Source organism: Camellia sinensis, chromosome 8 (assembly GCF_055761805.1).
Source record: "Camellia sinensis isolate YWXY chromosome 8, ASM5576180v1, whole genome shotgun sequence".
Classification (NCBI taxonomy): domain Eukaryota; kingdom Viridiplantae; phylum Streptophyta; class Magnoliopsida; order Ericales; family Theaceae; genus Camellia; species Camellia sinensis.
This window is the reverse complement of record NC_138968.1, coordinates 123588549-123603392: the sequence shown is the minus strand read 5'-3', so window position 1 is coordinate 123603392 and position 14844 is coordinate 123588549. Positions and strand designations below refer to the sequence as shown.

Sequence of the window (14844 nt, the reverse complement as noted above, 5' to 3'; positions counted from 1 at the left end):
ATTCCAAGGAAGGAAAATCCAATAGGTCTAAGTGACTATAGGCCAATCAGTTTGGTTAGCTCCATGTATAAAATAATTGCCAAAGTCTTATCAAAAAGGTTGAGGAAGGTCTTACCAAAGATCATTAGTCAAGTACAAACAGCATTTCTAAGTGGAAGATACATTCTAGATGGAGTTCTAATTGCCAATGAAGTGGCGGATTGGTGAAGAAGGTCAAAAAAGAAAGGAATCATCCTAAAATTGGACTTTGAAAAGGCATATGACTCAGTAAATTGGGAGTTTTTGTATTCAATGATGGCCAATTTTGGTTTTGGTGAGAAATGGGTGGGTTGGATAAAGGCATGCATATCTACAGCTAGAATTTCAGTACTAGTTAATGGATCACCTACTTCAGAGTTTTCCCCTATGAAAGGCCTTAGGCAAGGCAACCCACTTTCACCTTTCCTTTTTAATATTGTAGCAAAGGGCCTTAATATACTTATGGAAAGAGCAAAAGAAGAGGGTTTGATCAGAGGAGTCACAGTAGGGCCAAATGAGTTGAAACTATCACACTTGCAATTTGTTGATAATACTATTATATTTTGTGAAGCTGAATGGGAAGAAATTGTTGCTTTGAAAAGGATCTTAAGATGCTTTGAGGTGATGTCAGGACTCAAAATAAATTTCCATAAAAGCAAAGTGTGTGGGGTGGGTATTCAGGATGACTTAGTGAAGGTCTTTGCAAAAAAAACTTAACTACCTCAGCCAAAAGCTGCCAATGAAATATCTGGGACTTCTATTAGGAGCAAATCCAAGAAGAAAGAGCTCATGGAAACCAGTAGTGGATAAGTTCAAGAGTAAGCTAGCTTCATAGAAGAGAAGGTATTTGTCTTTTGCAGGAAGATTAACACTAATAAAGTCTGTTTTGACAAGCTTGCCAATTTATTTCCTATCCATCTTCAAGCTGCCAGTGGGGATTGCAAAATCACTAGACAAAATTCAAGCCAATTTCTTTGGGGAGGCTCTGAAATCCGAAAAAAAAAAGTGCACCTAGTTAGCTGGAAGGAGATTTGTCTAAGCAAAAATCAAGGTGGGCTAGGTGTGAGAAATCTAAGTCAAGTTAATGAGTGCCTCTTAATTAAATGGTGGTGGAGATATGGCAAAGAGGATTCAACTTTATGGAAACAAGTGGTATGCAGTAAATATGGAGGTTTGGGTGGTAGATGGAGCCCATTTTTAGGAGAGTCACTGCCCATGTCAAATTTGTGGCAGGGCCTACATTCAATGGCTGCAAAAAATCCTGACTTGCGAGATTTCTTTTGGCAAAATTTTAAGGTAATTGTTAGAAATGGTAGAAGAGTGTGGTTCTGGATTGATAGGTGGATTAATAATCAAAGTCTGAATGAGGTATTTACCAGATTATTTTCCTTGTCAGTTGAAAAGGATGGCACTCTGTTTGAGTATGTTCATAGTAGAGGAGTGGGTACAGTCTGGAATATTGATTTTAGAAGGCCTCTTCTTGCTTGGGAAGAGGAGGAAGTGTTGAAACTTAATGATTTGTTACAAAGTGCTCCTAGACTAAATGACGGGGTTGAAACTATTGCTCTTGGTTAGCTCACCCTTCTGGAGTCTTTAATGTGTCATCAATCTGGAAGTGGGTGGTAGCATGTAAAGGGCCAACTACCACAGTCACTAAAAGCATTTGGAATTACTTAGCTCCTCTCAAAGTACAGTTTCTAAGCTGGTTGGCTTAGAGAGGTAGGATTAAGTCCTCTGAGTTTTTACAAAGGATTGGAGTATTGAATTCTAATGTTAGTGCACTGTGTGTGTTTTGTAAATCTGAGGTGAAGTCTTTAAACCATGTCCTCCTTCATTGTCCTAAGATCTGGAGAATATGGGCCAGTATTGTGAGTTGGTGGAACCTGAGTTGGGCTATTCCTGGTTCAGTGGAGGCAGTACTTCACTGCTGGTCAGGCCCAAAAATGAAGAAAAATGTAAAGGAGATCTGGAAGATGATACCATTGGCAATAATGTGGTCAGTGTGGAAACTCAGGAATGAGTGCATATTTAATGAAGCACAACCGCCTTTGAATGATTTGGCTGATCTAGTAAAAACTAGAGTTGCTATGTGGGCTGTTTCATCCTTGAAAGAGTTTAATTACTCAGTGCACAATGTGTTATATAACCTGAAGCAGGTCTGCAACTGTGTGTAGAAAATGAGACCTAAGGATGCTGAATTGCTACTAAGCTATGAAGCACGGACACAGACACGCGACACGACACGGACACGCCGACACGCAAATTTTCAAAAAATGGGGGACACGACACGCTGGGGACACGTTCAATATATATAATTAATTTTATTTATTATGTCATAAAATTATTAAAAAATAATTAAAAAAACATTGAAATAACATAAAATTGCATTCCATCAATACATAACATGCCATTCAAAGCTACCAACCATCATTTGTTACAAAATGCATGAAAATCAAACCACAAAATATAAAATTATCCAATGTACCAACAACTATCATCTATTACAAAATCCATAAATATCAGAAAATGTGAATTTAAGTAGAGGAAACTATTACAACATCTTCACCACCACCTCCATCTTCTCCTTCATCTGTAAATAGGACTGCCTCCATAGCTGGTTTATCAAGTGAGAGGTTAGCTATACCAAGCATTCCAATATCATCAAGTGAGTCAAAGTTATCTCCATCAATGTCCCATATTTTTGTCTCTCCTTGCAAGTATTGGGAGCTCCTCCTTGATAAAAGACGAAGATTGCTATGAATGAACACCAAGTCCTCCGCTCTTTAAGGGACCATTTTGTTCCTTCTCACTGAGTGAATAAAGGAGTAAGTACTCCAATTTCTCTCACAACAAGATGAAGAGGCGGGTTGCACAAGTAATCTCAAAGCTAGTTTTTGAAGAGATGGTGCATATGCACCATATGCACACCACCAAGTATAAGGGTCCATGTGCCACCTATTATGAATGGAATCATACTCCGAGAATGCTTCAACATAACCCAAAAATTTTCCAAACTCAGTTATCACCTTGGTTCGCTCTGTGATATCTTCAAAATACCTCTTAAAACACTTGTTCCTCTCACGTGTCACCTCTTCATCCCTATGTGGAGGAACTCTATTTTGATCCTCATGGAGCCACTCATCACTATAATATCTACAATACAAAATAGGAAAAAATAATTATTTCAAGAAAGACTAGATAAGTCCATTAAAATGAAATATCAAAAACAAATTTAAATGTGATACTTACTTTGGATTAAATGAATGTGCCATACAATGGAGAGGAGTATTGTTTTTATTCCAACGATCTACGAGAATTTGATGTACCACATTGTAAAATGTAGATTCCTCATCTATTCTTTTCCCTTCATGCCTATATATTGCCATCTTCACTTTCTCTATCATTGTGTCCCACATATCATACACTAAGTGAAGGCAAGGTTTGTCCGTATCACAAGCCCTAAGCATGTCATATATAGGACCCGTGAAGGAAAGAATATAATCAATGTAGTCCCACCACACATCATCCAAAATCTTTTCTTTTACAAATTTTGCCTTCCCAACATCATCCTCTCTATAGCAATTCCACTTGTCACTAATTACCATTGCTTGAAGCCCATGTTTTATAAGCTTCAACCTCTTGAGCATCACAATTGTGGAGGCAAATCGTGTTTCGGCAACCGATAGCAACTTCAAAGACACAAATTCATTGTACATAGCCAATCGCATTGAGTGATTAGAGATAAAATTTTTAATCATCAAACCATCTCCGGCAATATCACTAATCCAACTACACTCTTCATATGTGACCTCATTCCTCTCAATATTCTTTGCCGCACAAATATTTTTCAAAGCTAGATTTAATGTGTGCACTACACAAGGAGTCCATAGAATATGAGAGAATTGAGCTTCAATGAGTTGTCCAGCTGCCTTACAATTAGGAGCATTATCCGTGATGACTTGAACAACATTACTAGCCCCAACCTCATTAATCACTTTTTTCATCAAATTTGCAATAAAATATTTGTCTTTAGTTTCTCCAGAACAATCAACTGCCTTAATAAACATAGGCCCATTTTCACTCACCGCCATAAAATTAATCAAAGGCCTCCTTTGAGAATCACTCCAACCATCACTAACAATGCTCACCCCTTTTTCCTTCCATGTGCTCCTAATTGGTTGCAACAATCTATCAATATTTGCCCTCTCCTTTTGAAGTAATGTGGTTCGTAACAAATTATAACCAGGAGGCAAATATCCAGGAATATTATGGTTTGCAGCAAATGTGTAAGAGCTAACATAGTAAGGATTTCTTGCAAGATTAAATGGTACCCCCCCCCCCCCCCCCCCGCGAGTAGAACATCCTAGCAATTTCAAAATGTAATTGCTCTCTATCCTTCATGTTGAATGCTTTCTCAATAGCACTCCCACTCCCAGGCGCACTTCCACTCCCACTCTCACTTCCACTCCCACTTGCACATGTCCACCTTTTCTTTGATTCATAAGCATAACTACTACCAATTGATACACTAGAAGGGGGTAGTGGTACATTTTTGGGATGAGCATTTTTAATTCTCAATTCAGCAGCATCATTCTCATTTTGCAATTGTGAAAGTTTTTGACTTGTAATTTTCTTACAAGCACCAATTCCCTTTCCTGAAAGTTTTAATAGGTGTGCCCTTGCTCTTGTATATGAACCTTTGAAAGTATTATTACAAAAATTACATTGTAATTGGCAATTTCCTCCTCCTTCCCCAGGTTTTGCTAATTTAGTTACATACTTCCGCAATGGTTTGTTCTCATCAAAATCATCATCTGGTATATCATTAGAACTACCACCCGCAGTAGCCATTGTTTCAGAATTACAAATTTGTTCCTATAATAAAATTAATAAACACACATTATTATTAAAATTAACAAAACTAATAATATATATATATATATATATATATTCTGAAATAAGACATATATATTCTAAAAAAAGACATATTAATAAAACTAATTAATAAATATATATATATATATATATATTCTGAAATAAATATATATTCTGAAAAAAAGACTTATTCACAAAACTAATTAATAAATATATATATGTATATATGTTCTGAAATAAGATATAGAGGGAAAAAAATATAAAAGGAAAATAGAAAAAAAAAAAAAAAAGACCGAAGTCGAAGAAGAAGGAAGAAGACCAGACAGAGAGAGAGAGGGAGAGAGGAGACCTCGACAGACACAGAGAGAGAAACATCGACTGGCGAAGAAGGAAGGAGACTGAAGCCGAGGAAGGAAGAAGAAGGTGTACCTTACGAGCGACGAGCGACTGTCGAGGAGTGACGGCGAGCGATGCAGAGCGACGGACGAGCGACCAGGTTGTCTTTCTCCTCTGTTATCTCCGCCTTCTCTCTTTCTCTTTTTGTTCTCTGCTAAGCTCTTAGATCGATTTAGGGCAAACAAAAGTTATTTTTGCTTTTTTACAGATTGACCCCAAAAATATTTTGTAAATTCTGAAATTGACCCTAAAAATGTTTTGTAAATTCTGAAATTGACCCCGTGCGTGTCCGAAAGTGTCCATAACGTGTCCTGGACGTGTCCGGCTTCAGAAAAAGCAAAAAAAAAATTGGACACTCTCTATTGCTTGTCGGACACGTGTCCACCGCGTGTCCGACGCGTGTCCGTGTCCGACACGTGTCCGACACTGGTACGGAGCCCTCGGAGAGGTGTCCGTGCTTCATAGCTACTAAGTATGCTGGTGTTGGTGACTTTTGTGGTGTTATGTTTTTTTTTTGTTTTTAGCACTGTATGTTCTGTCAGTTTTGGTTCTGTTTTGTGGGATTTCTGTTCTGGCTAGGAGTTTCTGAAGCTGGCTGTATGAGTATGCAGGTTGCTGGTTTTTTTATCAAATTGATTTCTGAGGCTGGTTTTTAAAGCAGGAATGGTAGATGAATCTGTTGGCTCATCAGGTGCTTGAAGGAATGGTGAATGAATCTGTCCAGTTGTTTTGTTTCGGCAACACCAGTTGGTTCTCTTGTGTGTGTTGCTACAGGACTGGTTGGCTTATGCTTGAGTGCCCAAATCTGTTCTGATTTTGTTATGTTCTGAGTTGCTGATTTGTTCTATTTTGAGTCTTGTTGCTGAGGAATGGAAATTGAACTGATATGGTGATTCCTAGTTTGTATAGAAAGAAGAGGGCTACAAGTCTTGAGGGTTGATCTGTTGGACTAATATGGTGATTCCTTAGTGCTAGCAGGTCTAATATCGGATGCAGGTTGCAAGTCCTGGGTTAGTTCCTATTTTGCAGTGCTGGCTGATGCGAAGTGTTCCTATTTTTCATTAGTCTTATGAGTCTTTATTTGTTTGATATGCTCATCAGTCCTGGTTCCAATATTGGCCCATTCTTTTTTTGTGCCTGCTATGCTCATCTGTGGATTGCTGATTTGATATGGCTACTAAATTTGATCTGGTGGTCTGCGATGGGTAGGGCTGTATCAGTAATGGTGGTTGTCTAATCTGGATCAAATCTGGTGGTCTACATTTGTTTGATTGGCAGTGCTTGTTAGGTGGAGTTCAAGGCAACAGAGGTTCAATGCTGGTGTGATGATAATGGGCGGATTGGTTTGATGTGTGGCTTGCTGCTGGTATTGGGTTTTGTTTGATTGGTTATGTAGGTCTTCACAAGAGAGTTAGCAGATTGGTTTCATCAGTCTTATGGGTCTTTTGGTTCATCAGTCCATATCTGGTGTGTTGGTGCTCATGGTAGCATCATCACAGATTCTAGTGTCTTGTTTCCTCACCAATGGAATTGGGGGACCTTCATAAGAATGAAAGCAGATTGGCTGCACAACTCTGCTTCATTGTTTGAGAGTTAGCCATCAGGTATTATTTGGGAGGAGAAGGTTGCAAAGTCTGGGTGGGTGACAATAGGAAGAGCCAATGACTTGATCTATGGATGCTAAACTGATATGTTGGTCTGCCATGGTGTTATGTTAGGCTACTATGTTGGGCTGGTATATGGTCATGGTCTGAATTGGCAGTGCTTGTTTTGTTTGATTTCTTCTTTGGGTTTGTTTGATTTCTTCTTTGGGTTTGTTTGATTGGTCCCTTACCAATCTTGGATAAGTGCTAGCAGATGATTGTGCTTCCTTTGCAGTGCCAACCTAGTTGGGATTGTTAAGGTTTGCTTTGATGCTTTCTGCACTTCCCTTCTTTGTTGTTGTAATTTCGCATGTACTATGCTTTTTCATCAATAAAGTTTTGTTTTTTTGCTGATCAAAAAAAAATGTTGTTTTTAGAAAATTCTTGTACAAATAATATTTATTATATTTTAGATATTAGCTCTATTCAGATTTTAATTACAATTTATATGCTGCGATTAACAGTCACATTTTGTGGTTAAATCATTTTTTTTATCACACGCACTAACCGTGATGAGAAATGTATATAATTGTAATATTATATTATTATTAATAATTAGTAATGGATTATTTAAGTTCAATCTCAAGTTTTATTGGTTATTAATCACACTTAAATGATATGATCTAAATGTTATTAATCACACTTAAAAGATGTGATCTAAATATTTATTATCATATGTAAAACATATGATGGAATCATCTCACTACAATAAAATGCACATTTGGCGACTAAAATTGGCGACTAAAAAGAATTTAGTCGCCAAAAGTTGTAGAATTGGCGACTAAAAATTTTTTTAGTCAGCAAAAACATAATATTTAGCTACTAATTATTTTTAGTCGGGATATATGGATTATTGGCGACTAAAAAAAATAGTAGCTAAAAATACTAGAATTGGCGACAAAAATATTATTTTAGTCGCCATATGTTGAGTTTTTGGCTACTAAAACCATGCCGAATGAAAAATAAATAATTATTTTTTTATCTTTGGCGACTAAAAGTTTGGTCGCCAAAAACATATTTTCAGCGACAACAAATATTTTAGTCGCCGTATATCGAGTTTTGGCTACTAAAATCATTTAGTCGCCGAATGGAAAATAAAAAAATATTTTTTATCTTTGGCAACCAAAAGTTTGGTCACCAAAAACTTATTTTCAGCGACAAAAAAAAATTTCAGTCGCCGTATATCGAGTTTTGGCTACTAAAATAGTTAGTCGCTGAATATAAAAAAAAAAAAAATTTTTATCTTTGGCGACTAAAAGTTTAATCGCCAAAAACTTGTTTTCAACGACAAAAATAAATTTTAGTCGCTAAAAAACTAAAATATTTGGAGGAATTTTTCAAATTTTGGAGGGTTTTATAAATTAGTTGGTGGGTTCTGTAGACACCCCATTTTTGACCGACCTTAAGACTCAGACGTCACCGATTGAGCGCTCAGTGATGGTGCATATTGTGCTCATTCAGAGGTTTCAGAGTCTCGGCTGCAAGCCTTGCCTCCAGACTTCTGGACTCTTTCATGCTTTGCCTCGGTTTGCGAACCAGGCTCTGTTTTCTCTGTTTTCTCTTCCCGAAAGGAGGGAGAGGTCTCGTAGATCATCTCTCAGTGGCCATAGGCTACGTTTCGTGGTCGTAGGCCATTTTGCCCGTTTGGAGTCCGGTTTTCGGTTTTTCGGAGCCGTTGGCCGTGTGGCTTAGTTCGGGACTGCTTAACCACCTCCGTTTGCTCCGATTTTTGGCATGCATCTTATTTGCTCCATTTTGAGGGACACTGTGGCTCAAAAGACCAACTTCATGGTCGAACACCACTTCCGGTGCCTAACAGTCAATTTTCAGGGCCTCGGGCTGCGCGCTTCGGCCCCCAAACCTTCATTTTGCATCGGTTTGAGTTTATTTTTGGCAGGGACCTCTGTTTCATTGTTAGAAAGGTCGTAAAAGGGTGGGAGGCCAGCAATTGTTCTGACAACCCGTTTTATTCCTCCGTCGCCCTCCGTCGCTCGTTTTTTTTTCTTCCTCGAAAGCCAATGTTGACCACCCTAAGGCCACTTTTTCTTGCCCCAAACCACATATTTGTGTTGTACACACCTGGGAGGCCACCAATATCACATGGCCGGCCAGTAATTCTGGTTGACCCTTTTGAACCCCTCCTAAAAGTGGCCTTTTCTCTCTCCTGGTTCACTTTCTCCAGTTTTTGACTACATGGTTGTGTTGTGCACACATGGGAGGACCTCTTTCTGGGGTGGCCGGCCACTAATCTTCATTGAGCCTTTTGACCCTTGGCCGGCCGGCCATGGGAAGAGCCGTCCGGCCACCTGCAACTCCAATAACCGGCCGGCCATGATCCCCTCCACTGGTACAGTTCAAATATACATTTTGTTTCCCCCCAGATTTTGTATCCGGGGGGCTGCACTTTTGGGGGGAAACTTGAATTCTTTCCCCCCCATTTTTCCCCCCGTTTCTCCCCTTCTTTTTCCTATATAATGGCAGCTCCAGCTCCACCTGAGGGTTACAAAATTTTGCTTTAAGCCTCCTATATTGTCTCTCCCTCTCCTTCTCTTCCAAGCACCAAAACCTCTCCAAACCCTACACCATTTCCACACCACCACCTAGCACCACACCCCCATCCTCCATTCCAGCCACTTGGAGCTGTTTTCCAGAGCTAAGGAGCCACCAAACTCAAGCCAAGAGTTGTCAAAGACTTGGTCTTCAAGGGTAAGTCCTCTCCTCCCTCTTTCTTGCCCTATTTTGCTAAATATATTAGCCATACTTGCTTCCATTTTAGGGCTCCGACCCTAACTGAAAATAGTCATGTTTTGATGTATTTTTCATGTTTTCTTTAGGGTCTTTCCATGTTTAAGGTCTCTAGCTTACACTTGCTTCTTTACCTCTCTTGTATGCCTATTTCTTGCATAGTATTTTAGGCCCTTTTTTAAACTTTTTTGAGCTTGGTTGTAAACTGTAAAGTGGCTTATTTTGATCCCTTATTCAACATTGTTGAAGGACTCTCCACTGTTTGAGGCTTCCATCTGTCACTTGCCACTTTATCTCTCTTTTGGCCATTTTTTTTGCATGACTTGTTAGCCCCTTGTTCTTGTGTTTTTGGACTCTAGTCCGAACTGTAAATGGACTTATTTTGACCCCCTCTTCTTTTTTTATCAAGGGACTTTTTCTGTTTGAGCCTCCCCTTTTACACTTTGTGTTTAAGCCTCTTTTTAGGCCTTATTTTGCATAATATTTTAGGCTTGCATGTGAACTGTTTTGGGTGTGGTCATTAACTATAAAATACCATGTTTTTGGCCCCTCTTCAACTTTGTTGAAGGGTCCTCCTCTATTTGAGGCCAGAAACCATCACTTGCTTCTTTGTCTCCCTTTTGGCCCATTTCTTGCACATTGTTTTAGGCCTGTTTGTGTTTAGATCAGTGGCTTGTTATAAACTGTAAAGTTCTTCATTTTGAGCCCCTCTTCAACTTTGTTAAAGGGCTCTCGGCCATTTGGGGCCAGCAGCTGTTACTTGCTTCATTACCTCTTTTACGGGGCCATTTTTGCATGCTAGCTTAGCCCCATTTTTGTTCATTGTTTGGCCTTGATTAAAACTGTAAATATGCTTTTTTTGGGACTTCCTTGAATCTTTCTTCACACTTCATGTTCAAATAATGCATGCTTTGTATAGCTATAGGCCATTGCGTGTGCCTAGTTTTCCATTTCGGGTCTCATTCCATGCATCGGGTGCCATGTTTCCATGATTCGGGGCTGTTTTGGGTCATATTCTAGCGCTGAAATTTTCATACTAGTATGCCATATTCCATGCCTTGCCATGCTTTGGTAGAGTGGCATTCGTGCCTTAGGTTCGGTCCTCGGTTTGCGTGCACGTGTGCACGCATTTCGAGTATCTCATTTTCATCTAATGGCCTCCTATGTGAGTGTGGATGAGGTCCACTCATGTTGGTGTAAGTCTGTTATGCATTGTGTATGCCATTTCATTTCATAGCATTTTGTATGCTAGGTTGTATGTTAGCGCATTGTGTATGCCATGTTATCTCGTGCATTGTGTATGCCATTTCATAGCATTGTGTATGTTAGGTTGTATCTTAGTTACATTTCATGCATGTCATGCATATTGCATTGTGCTTGGGATAGGAGTTAGCCCGAGCACGGGAAACGAGGTACGTTTCGTACTTCGAGTGACGGAACGTGTCTTAATTCCCAGTCACCGACACTCCGGATTATCCATGATGGAGTTTAGGTTTTGTTGTGTTTATGTGTACATTCATTCCATATTGAGTCATGCAAATCGACTCCTCAGCCATCATGCATCGATATGCGTGATTGGTGGCATGAGGATCGATGACTACACTCCCTGAAGAGTAGTCACGCATACATGTGTGAAAATACATTGCCATGCCCCTTTCCTGCTCTCTGTTGCAGCAAATCAAGAATCAGCAGTCTTCCGGGGCTTGGCGCGCTTTCCAAAAAATATTACAAAACAGAGGCTAATTGGGGCATCACAGTGGATTTCCGTGCAAAGGCGACCCGGACATGCATCATCCATCATCTGAAGAAGAGTCAAGGCAGTCCCTGGCTTGCATGCCAGTTTATTGTTTTCTTAGTTAATTTGGTAATTAATTAGGATTTTTGTAATTATTTGGACTGTAATTATTTGGGACTGTATATTATTTATTTGGACCCTCCGAGCGAGGGCACAACTATAATAAGTGTGCGTGTGTGTGATGTATGTCTTCCAGCCCCACGTCTTTCTCCCTTTTATTTACCCGCTTATGATGGTTAGATTAGGGCATGTTTCAATTAGCATACAGTATGATAGCATGTTTGCATTCATTCATCTGTTTTGCATGCACCGAGCTCGGCGCATCATACTAACTGCATTGTATTTTCAATTCCAAGTTGAATACATGTTAGCTGTAGCATTTCATATGCCATGTTTAGAATAGCCGAGCCTGCTATAGTTGCATTTTTGCATGTGTTGCATTAGGCATATCCGTGTAATTAGGATCATGCTTGGATTTCTAATTAGCTTCTGTTTTGGCTTGGAGTACTCGGTAAGTTTTATGCTTTAGCATCCTTGCATGCGTGTGAATGATTGCCATGATTAGCACGCTTACCATGAGGCTATATGCTTATGTGATATAACTGTCTGAATGCCTGTGGGTGAAGGTTGGGTTATTTGGATTGGAACAATTCATCAAATGTGTGTTTTAAGCCCACTAGATAGTGGCAAAATCATGTTTTCTAAGCCCACCCGAGGGTGGCAAATCTACGTCTTAGCCTACTTGCGGGTAGCACCATCAAACCATTTTCAAAACAAACAAACATGAAATGTTTTGTTCCAATTCAGGCGATCCAGTCTATACTTGTATGCTGTGCGCATCACATAGTAATCTAGGCTAATAACCGGAATAAGAACACATAATGTTTTCAAAAATAGATATCATGGTTAGTAGAGGCCGATCTTTAATCGGGCGAGCGGGGGTGCTCACAAAGTGACCTTCCCCAATCGTACCCAAGTTCCCGAGCCGAGGCAACTTTGGTGATGACGGACACGTGGCCTTAGGCAACGAGTCAGGGTTTCCTAAATTTCCCCAAAATAAAATATTTAGGTGGCGACTCTGTATCTGGCAAAGTAGTCCATGTTTGGCATTTCTTTTCTAAAAATCTGTTTTCTCAAAACGATTTGCCGGATTTGGACTCTTTGGTTCAGATTACAAACCGTGACAATTTGAGAGTCCTAAGCTGTAGTGACCCCAATGCGAACAGAACGGGACTCGTTCCTCCCGGGGCGTTCGGGGGACTTCTACAGTTTCTAGCGACTCTTCTGGGGAGTTAGAGAACTTGACTCGAACTCATGATATCTGGTTTTGACTACACTTATGTGTTTCTTTGCATTGCATTTGCATTGGTGCGCCTAGGACACCGTGTTTGCCATCTACTATTCCTGAACGGTTTGCCGGAGACTTGTCTTGTCAAGGCATGACCATAAGGCTGACCGGTTGTGGGCTCTGCTAGTATGGGAACACAAACCCCAGTTTTACCGGGGCACCCTTTTTGACCATTCGACCTAGTGCATATTCGGATCCATAGTGACCATTCCAAACTAGGATAGGTTGCTTACCCGTTTATAGGTTGTTTGAAACCGCTGCGTACGTAGTGAAACCCTAGCTCCTGACAAAATAGGACAGGGAAACCCTACCCCAACAGAGGGGTGTTTTGGCTCTCAATTGTCTGTTATGTGCTTTTAGAGTGCGTCTCTACAGGGGAAATGCATGTATCAGTTTATGAGTTTGGGGCATCAGGCCTGCGGGCATCAGTCAGTGTTTGAGAATCAGTTATCTGCGGGTATCAGAGATTCAGTTTTGGAGACAGTGATTCAGGGATAATGATCAGTGATTGAGGACAGTGTGTATTTAGCTTATCGACCGTGTGTTGTTATGCCTGGCTGTGTGTCATGCATTTACTTTAAGCTGTTATGCTGTCCGTCTATCTGTTTATTTATTTTCTTATTGCTTTATTTATCTTTTTACTAGGGCAGTTCTAGCACAATTGCTTCCGACCCAATAGATATTCCCCAAACACTTTGGACAAGAGGTCGCCGGCTCAATCGATCCGAGGATCTGGTTGACGAACAGCCAGTGTTTCATTCTCTACCCCCAATTGTCAGAAGAGGGCCGAGAAGACACAGTGTGTCTGAGCAGAGGTTACCAGAACAGTGGTCTACCCTAGCAGTGAACAGTCGGGCTGAGGTTTTAGTTTCTGCCATAGAGATACACATACCAGTCAGTCAGCAAGATCAACAGAATACTGCCAGGATGGAAGAAATGATGCGCTAGCTCCAAGAGAGCATGAGACAAATGCAGGAGGACGCTGCCCGCCAAACAGAGTTCTCTAGACAGCAAGCCACAGTCATGGCTCAGCAGGCCGAACTAATCACTAGACTGCAACAGCAAAACGCAGCATCTGCCTCATATCCAGTTCCTCCCCCACCAGGGATCCCGTTACCCGAGCAGGCACCTACTGTCCAAAATGCCCTGCCAAACACCCAGAACACCTTACCCAATGTCCAAAACATCCAAGAGGACACGGACCTTCCAACGGGGCCAGCTCCACCCCCGCTTCCACCTCAACTGTCCAAGACCCATACACCCAACCACCCGGACTCTCCCTTTGAGTTCGAAATAGACCATACAGCTCTGAAACTGAGCAAGCCCGAGAAGCTTTTCAAGAAATCACAAAGGATAAAGGCTATTCCGAATATCGAGGACGGATATACCGATGTGGCCGTAACATTGCCAGATAGATTCAAGATGCCGCAGATTGATCGTTTCGACGGATCCGGGGATCCCATGGACCACCTCCGATTATTCTCAGATATACTGCGGCCAATGGGCCTAACCCGACCACAAAAGCTTTCGCTGTTCGGCCGAACCCTGTCGGGTGTGGCCGCTATCTGGTACGCAAAGTTGGAAGATAAGGTAAAAAGAAGTTGGGATGAAATGGCCGAAGCCTTTGTCGCACAGTACTCGTACAATACCCAGATCGAGATTACAACTTGTGATCTCGAAACGACAAGGCAGGAGCCCAAAGAGACTTTCTCAGATTTCGTAACTCGATGGAGGGCGAATGCATTGATGATGACTTTGAGGCCCACTGATAAGGACCAAATCCGGATGATTGTGTGCAATCTCCAACCAAAATTGATGCAGAAGATGATTGTACTCCCCTTTCCCACCTTTTCGGATCTACATGAGATGGGGGTACAAATCGAGGATGCGATGAAGCAAGGTCTGATTGACCAGGACAGGGAGCAATCCCGGAGAACATTTAACCGCAACAATAACGCAGGCCCGAGTGGCGCTGCAACCGCAAGAGCTTCGGAGGTCAGCATGGTCGCCACCATTCCCCCTCC

General features: G+C 40.9%; 1 protein-coding gene across 2 annotated transcripts in view; it reads left to right on the top strand.

Moving 5' to 3' along the window:
* The window catches only part of LOC114286419 (uncharacterized), a 61164-nt gene that overhangs the window by 18511 nt on the left and 27809 nt on the right, over positions 1 to 14844 (top strand). The gene's annotated exons all lie outside the window — the stretch shown is intronic.